Source organism: Dromiciops gliroides, chromosome 2 (assembly GCF_019393635.1).
Source record: "Dromiciops gliroides isolate mDroGli1 chromosome 2, mDroGli1.pri, whole genome shotgun sequence".
Classification (NCBI taxonomy): Eukaryota; Metazoa; Chordata; class Mammalia; order Microbiotheria; family Microbiotheriidae; genus Dromiciops; species Dromiciops gliroides.
The window spans coordinates 320,012,513-320,020,880 of NC_057862.1; the positions used below are offsets into that span (position 1 = coordinate 320,012,513).

At 38.8% G+C, this 8,368-nt stretch overlaps 1 pseudogene; it reads right to left on the minus strand.

The window, feature by feature from the left end:
* Window positions 1-1,418: 1,418 nt before the first annotated feature.
* Window positions 1,419-4,036, minus strand: LOC122738810 (annotated as a pseudogene).
* Window positions 4,037-8,368: the final 4,332 nt, after the last annotated feature.

Sequence of the window (8,368 nt, forward strand, 5' to 3'; positions counted from 1 at the left end):
TATATTGGTTGAGGAGCAAAAAAATGGCTGTGCCAAAAAGTCCTGGGAGGGCAGTGGAGGAGGGGTGGAAAGAATGCCTTGTTATCAATTATGTAATAATTGAATAAGCTGCCTGAAAGCATCATAACATCTATACAGTCTTTGTTGATTATCACAAAATATAAGACTCAGTTCCACACTTAATGCTTATTTGTGTACTGCAAATACAGGATGTCCCAAAAGTTTTTGTGAAGTGATCTGCAAGAAGACTTTTGGCACACCTGGTATATAGAATAGGCCCAAGTAGAGAGACAACACAAAAATATTTGATGTACACTTGGAAAACTTTTCTCTATTTACAACATTCCACCAACACAATAATGTCAGGAAGAATGCATATAAAACATAATATTTGCCAAGGAGATAGGCTAAGCCCAATTATGACTCTGCTCAGCCTTAAATCCCTGATCATTTCTCTTAAATAGAACTAAGCATAGTTTCCAAGTTAAAGAGCAAGTTGAACCAAAATATCTTATTAATCACTTGATATGCATGGATGACATCAGCCTGTAAGGCTTCATGGTAAATCATATTAAAAAGCTTTTTTGTCTCATATGGAATATTTTCCCAATGATATAAAAATTTCATTCGAACTCAATAAACTAAAAATTCTTGTGTGTGTATGTATTCAGTGAACTCATTGTTTTTACAGCAGAATATCCCACTCAGGTTGTAAATGCCAAATATTCAGCTATACAAGATAGAATATAGAGTGCTTCAGTTTAAATGGGAGAGATCATTCAAAAAACCCCCAAACTTAAGCACAAATTTATGGTCCTATAAAATAGTATTTAAACTAAATAGTCTAAGTTTATCTACCTTCTTGAACCTGCAGTAAATGCTATTATTTTCCCCAAATGAATAGAACCAATATACTGAATTATCAGTCTCATTGCCTGAATAACAGATCATAGCAAATGAGGCCCTTTTTGTAAGAGCTTTTTGTTCTTAACTCCTCTACAGACATGACTTGACCTGGATTAAAAACAACAACAACAAAAACAAATACAGCAACAGCAGCAGCAACAACAACAGCAGCAGCAACAAGAACAAGAATAAGAAGAAGAACAACCAACAACCAGGAATTTCTTGAAGTTCAGTGGTCCAAAGTGCTAAGTATTGCTAAGTATTCTGTATGATCTATACTCATTGTTTCCATTTTTAGTTAGGATATATTTATTTTATTTATTTATTTTTTTGGTGGGGTAATGAGGGTTAAATGACTTGCCCAGGGTCACAGACTATCAATAAAAAGAAATAGATGTTTTGGGGAGACACAGCTAGTGTCAAGTGTCTGAGGCTGGATTTGAACTCAGGTCCTCCTGAATCCAGGGCTGGTGCTTTATCCACTGCACCACCTAGCTGCCCCCAGGGTATATTTAAATTAGCTTCTTCAACCCACTATATAGGACAGGCCAGAAAGCTCTATCCATTCCTCTAAGAACAGGTACTTTTGAAGAATGCTTTGTCTTCAGCAGTCTTCTTCCAGGAGTCAATTATTCTGGTGTGCATGATATCAGCTCCTTTACACTTAGACTGTATTATCCTTCATCAGCTTACTGTATCAAAGGAATAGGAGGTCATAATTGCTATAGCAGTCACCAATTGTGCAGTTATCCAACTTATCACAATATGAATGTTGGTAGGATTTGGGAGCATGACTTTTGCTGTATTATGGGTTCCAAAGTAGACTATTATATAAATAATAATGCCCTGCACTGAGACATTGAGACCTTGATACAAATCACAAATTCTGGCAATTTTCACTAGGCAAGTCTCCCAGGCCTTGAATTCTCTCAGTGCCAGAATTCCCAGTATAAGCTTCCAAGCATCTTATAAAATGCAAAAGGTGGAGTCCAGCTGTGCCACTAGAAGCAAGATTGCTAACTGAAATAATTCTAAAACTATATGCACTTGTCCACTTCTCCCCAAAACATCTATTTCTTAAAAGTGAAATTAAGGGCTGGAGTGGGGAAATATATGATGATATTGGCTAAGTTACCCCATCAGAAAGAATCTACTGCTTGTTCTTTTGGAGTGTGGACTCTCTAATCCATTGAGCCCTTGTATTGCTTATCAGCCACAATTTATTTACTTGCATTCTGTACCTGTAGCAGTAGTTTCACTCTTTCCATGGGGAGTGCCACAGTCTCGGAGATAGCTCCAATGCCACCAGCCAGAAAGCCCTTGGCAAAGGAGATAGCTTATTCCATTGTGGGTTATGAAGTGGTCAGGAGGAGGCAGAGGCAGAGAGTGAGAGTAAAGAAGCCAAAAATCAAGGAACACATTGCTGTCTTCATAGCCTCTTTGTTTGTTTGTTTGTTTGTTTTTTGGTGAGGCAATTGGGGTTAAGTGACTTGCCCAGTGTCACACAGCCAGTAAGTGTTAAGTGTCTGAGGCTGGATTTGAATTCAGGTCATCCTGACTCCTGGGCCGGTGCTCTATCCACTGCGCCACCTAGCTGCCCCTTCATAGCCTCTTACAAAGTAAAACTTTTAGTATACACCAAGAAAAAGATTAAAGTGAAGGCCTTGAACCTCAATCACATTGAGCTAATATATAAAAGTGGTGCCTACAAATACATCGGTCTCCTTCAGGCAACACAATTGAGTATAAAGATATTAAAGAAAAGGTTGTGGCTGACTATGTTAAGAGACTTACTGGCATCTTACAATCAAAGCTAAACAAAAGAACACATTTAAAGCTACTGACACAAGGGTAGTACCAGTTTTAATGTCTGTGTGTTCAAGGGACTGGGTTTATCTCTTTCAAAGAACTGTAAAATGAACCTCAAAAGATCTGGAAAGTATCCTAATGTAACACTCCCATCTGACCACCTCTCCAACTCATTTGCATAATTCTTCTCAGGGTTTTAGGGTTAACCCTGAGGAAGGGTAATGATTTTCTAGTATTATTGTTCATGAACCTCACTGTTGTGGTACATATTATCAGCCAGACTATTATCTTCTTCTTTTTCTTTTTTTCCCCCCAGGGCAATGGGGGTTAAGTGACTTGCCAGGGTCACACAGCTAGTAAGTGTCAAGTGTCTGAGGTCAGATTTGAACTCAGGTCCTTCTGAATCCAGGGCCAGTGCTTTATCCACTGCATCACCTAGCTGCCCCCTTTAAATAAGGTTTTATTGAATTTTTTAAAAATGTAAAATTTATTCTTAGCCTACTGGTTGTACAAAACCACATGGTGAGCCAGAATTGGCTCTTTGCCTATGGTTTGCTGTGCCCTCTTCTTAAGGATAATGAGGTATATACTCTCCTCTTGAACAATAAGATCTTGGGGAGAGTGGGCTCAAAATTAGAGAGCACATGTGGTCAGAGGGTAAATTCATAGTTCCTGATTACTGCCTCCTTGGAATCCTTATAAAATTCCTCTTAAGTTTAATTCTCTTCTGGGCACTGAGCAGTGGTGCCCTTGTGGAATCATGAAGATGCCTTTTCTCAATGTGTCTGGTTTATTCTCATGTGTCCCCCAGGTTCCAATTCAGATGTGGTTATCAGCCCCTCCTGCTCCAGGATGATGCTAATAGCTTTAGCAGACACTGCTACCAACACACATTGATGGGACTTCCACACCTTTTGACCTTTCCAATTTCATACTTGGTCAAGATAGGGGAGATGGTGTGGAAAAGGAGAGATAGTTGCTCACTTGCTCTTCTCTTCTCTTCTCCCCTCCTCAATGGGATCTCCATTCCTTGCTATTATTTTGCAGGAGTCTTCACATCTGGATTCAGCCATTACTCAAATGACTGGCTCTGAGCTGGACTGCTCTTTTTATATTTAGTCCAGTATTTATATTTAATCAGTTGGGTGTGGTTGATTCTCTTTAACCAATTGCAGCAGATCTCCTGTGTGGCATCATCTGTTTTCATCAAAATCTACTACGATCCTTTCAAATCGATTAAGGAATTCTTCATACCTCGTTTACTTTTGATTGATTCCATCCATATGTCTGTTATTAGCTGAGACTGGAGTGGCCTTCCCATCCTTACATTAATAAAAATGTATGTGTTTGTAATAAAACACAGGGTTCATCACTCTAAGGCAACAATAGATTTACATTTTCCCTTCAAAGAGAGAGAAGGGGGTTGATAGCTATTCTTAGAGTACATGCTAAATAGGTTAAAGAACCTACAGAAATACTTTTGGAACAAACAGATATCATTGAGCAATATTAAAGGGGACAATAGGCACATACTATTGGACCTGAAGTAAATGAAAGTTGTTGAAGCCCATTAAATAGCTAAGATTCAAGAATGAAATAAAAAAGCCCTCCATGGGAAACACCTGAACAAACTCAGTCAATAATATGTCAACAGAGAACATTAATTAAATGGCAGAGTCATGTGGATTTGTTTGTGGAAATAGAGAAGTTTATGACAGCAATCCAGGACCAGGTCATGGCCACAGGAAACTACAGAAAGGTTATCCTTAAGGATCCCAAATTTTGTGATCAATTTAGGTTATTCAGGGAAACAGACTATGCAACCCATCACTGCAGTCTGTAAACCTTTAACCCTATCAAATACCTAGCAAGACATGACCTGGTGGCTAGAGTTATAAGGTAGATCAGAAGCTTGCTATCTTTCATGAACAGATAGATAACAAATGTTTCTTACTACAAATATAGATCTCAAAATATTCTAGAGAACTCAGCCAATAAACTGCACTGGAATTGAACTATCATTACAGACTGAGGCATTGCTGATAATCACCCCAATATAACACTGATCAATAAAAACTTAAGCAATATTTTTATTAGATGTTGCCACGTGCAATAATCATAGTTCCTAAGCTACACAGAATAAGATACTTTCAAAATGTATAGACTTCTATGAGGAGATCAAAATCATATGGGAATAGGATGAGGTACGTATCATTTCTGTTGTCCTTTCTGCTACTGGAGTCATACTGAGGTGAATTTTAGGAGCTAGCAGGGGATGAGCTTTTGTTGTAATACTTTTATTCAAATGAAACAATTAGTTATTTTATAAACTTGTGAAATATTACATAGAACATTAAATAAAAAAATAGGGTAGACAGTTGTCCCAAGAACATTTCTGTCTGAACCTCATCAGAAAAGATGAGAATGAGATAATGATGTGACAACAGTAACAATAATTCATTTATATAATGTCTTAAGCTTTCTTTTTAAAATCATGTTTTTTCCTGAACGTAAACACCAAACACAATAAGTACTTACACATGCATTGTTGAACAGAAAGAGGATTCTATATGAAACTATGAATATTTATTATGTATTGCTTGCTTTTCTTTTAAAGTATATTGTAGGGGCAGCTAGTTGTCGCAGTGGATAGAGTGGAGTTAGGAGTACCTAAGTTCAAATCTGGCCTCTGACACTTACTAGCTGTGTGGCCCTGGGCAAGTCACTTAACCTCAATTGTCTCACCAAAAAAAAAAAAGTATATTGTAAAGTCATTATGTAACTTTCAAAACTGTCTTGTTTGTGCTTCTTTCTAGCCTTATTTTGTTTTCTTTTAGGGGTGGTACTATTCCTATCCCTGTCCCTACCCTTTCACTTCCCTACCCCCTTTAAACTTTCTAAAGTACTTTCCTCTCTTGTGAGGTAGGCACAGGGTAGCCATCCTTGGGGTGGGGCAAGTTGTGCAAATATTATTGTCCTGACTTTACTATAGAAATGGGAATTATTACTTATTATTGCTGTTGTTATTGTTAAAAGCCCCTAATTCTTTTTTTGTTTGTTTGTGGCAATTTTCAGGGTAGTGAGGATTAAGTGGCTTGCCCAGGGTCACACAGCTAGTATCAAGTATCATTTGAGGCTGGTTTTGAACTCAAGTCCTCCTGAATCCAAGGCCAGTGCTTTATCCACTGGCCCACCTAGCTGCCCCCTAAGGCCCCTAATTCTTAAGAGTCCTGATCATCAGCGGAATGTGGATGGTACAAAGCCTGATCGCCCTTGTCCCCTCTTTTCTTTCACTGACCCATCTTTTTGTTCTTGCGAGTTAGTCTGGAATGGAAACTGGACTCACTTGGGCTCCTTAACTGAGGGAGATTTGGAGTGGCATGAATATTAGGCCCAGTGACCTAATATTCCTTGGATAGGCATCCTAGGTCTTCTACAATCTGGCTCCAACAATTTTTTTTTAGTGAGGCAATTGGGGGTTAAGTGACTTGCCCAGGGTCACACAGCTAACAAGTGTTAAGTGTCTGAGGTCAGATTTGAACTCAGGTCCTCCTGAATCCAGGGCCGGTGCTCTATCCACTGTGCCACCTAGCTGCCCCTCCAACCTATTTTTTTTAGCATTATCACCCCTAACCTCCTATTCCTTCCATTCATGCATTTTATAATATAACCAAATTACTAAGAGTTCCACAAATATGATCTGCTCCTCCCCAGTTCTGTGCCTTGGTGCACACTGTCTCATATCTGGAGTACATTCCATCTCCTCCTCTACCTGTGCAAATCCTTCTTTCCTTTCAAGACCCAACTCAGACACCCCTTCCTCTGTGAAGTGTTTTGTGGTCTCATTTAGCTTAATGATCCCTCCCTCTCTTCCTGAATCTCTTAGGTCACACTAGAAATGTAATGACCTTCCAACTTACATCACAGCTGTTTGTTTACATGTTTTATCTTTCTCTTATATTGTAAGCTTCTTGAGAGCAAGGAATGTTTCATTTTTGGGGGGCAATGAGGGTTAAGAGACTTGCCCAGGGTCACACAACTAGTAAGTGTCAAGTGTCTGAGGCTGAATTTGAAATCAGGTCCTCCTGAATCCAGGGCTGGTGCTTTATCCACTGTACCACCTAGCTGCCTCTGGAATGTGCCATTTTTCATCTCTGTATTCCTAGCCCTAGCATAGACCTTGTGTGGGGTGCTATTTCATTTGAATAAAAGTATTAAGACAAAAACTCATCCCCTGCAGGCTCCTAAAATCCACCTCAGTACAACTCCAGTAGCAGAAAGGACAACAGGAATGATTTGTACCTCATCCTATTCCCATACGATTTTGATCTCCTCATCTAAGTCTCTTTGTTTTGAAAGTATCTCATTCCATGTAGCTCAGAAAGTATGATTATTATATGTGGCAACATCAAATAAACATATTTTTTTTTGTTCTCACAAATATGGAAAATAAATGTTATTATCATCCCTATTTGTTTAAATCTAGCCTCAGAGACTTACCAGATATGTGACTGTGGGCAAGTTACTTAAACTTTGTCTACCACAGGGTAAGAGATAGGAATAAATATTTATATAGTACCTATTTGGGCCAGCCACAGTGTTAAGTGCTTTTTTGTTTTGTTTTGTTTTTTAGTGAGGCAATTGGGGTTAAGTGACTTGCCCAAGGTCACACAGCTAGTAAGTGTTAAGTGTCTGAGGCCGGATTTGAACTCAGGTACTCCTGATTCCAGGGCCGATGCTCTCTCCACTGCGCCACCTAGCTGCCCCAGTGCTAAGTGCTTTTTACAAATATTACCTCAGTTTCTTCATCCAAGAAATAGGGATGATAATAGCATTATCAAATCCTGCCTCAGACACATTCTGGCTGTGTGTATGACCCTGGGTAAGTAACTTCACCTCTGAGTGTTCTAGCATTTCTGAGAACAAACAAAGGTGTATATATGTGTGTGTGTGTGTGTGTGTGTGTGTGTGTGTGTGTGTGTGTATATATATACATATAATATATTACATACACACATATTTGTGTGTTATATGTGTGTGTATATTTCTTTACAAACCTTAAAGTGTTATATAAATGCTAACTCTTCTTCTTCTTCTTAGCACTTAATAATAGTTGAATTGAAATTGTCTATATAATTGATTGAATGGGAGAGGGTAGAGAATAGAAACCTGTAGCCACCACTAGAAGCGTTTTGGCTATAATCTAGGCAAGGTGGCCAGTTTCCCCAGGTGGGGTGACCAGATATTACCTACACTGGCTGCCTGAATTCAGGCCATTTTCAGAATCATACAATTACATTTACTGGAGTGCAGGCAATAGAAGTGATGCCATAAAGCAGATTGACCTGGCTGGAGAAGCAAAGAAGAGATATAGTCAGTTCAGGGCTTAGGTGACTAGGAGGTAAGCATTCAAGTCCCAGGGTAGAATGGTCAGGAGGAGAGGCTTGGGTGGAAGGAAAACAGGACCCTGGACAGCTCAGTTGGTTCTTGGCAAGGGGGGTGTGTGGCCCACAGAGATTTTTTTAATATGTATGTGTATATGTAAATGTATGAAAAGATAATAATACATGGATACACATAGGTATATGCATATGTATATTTACAAATATAATTTAAAATGTTTATTTTTATTTAAATGTAAAATATATTTTGT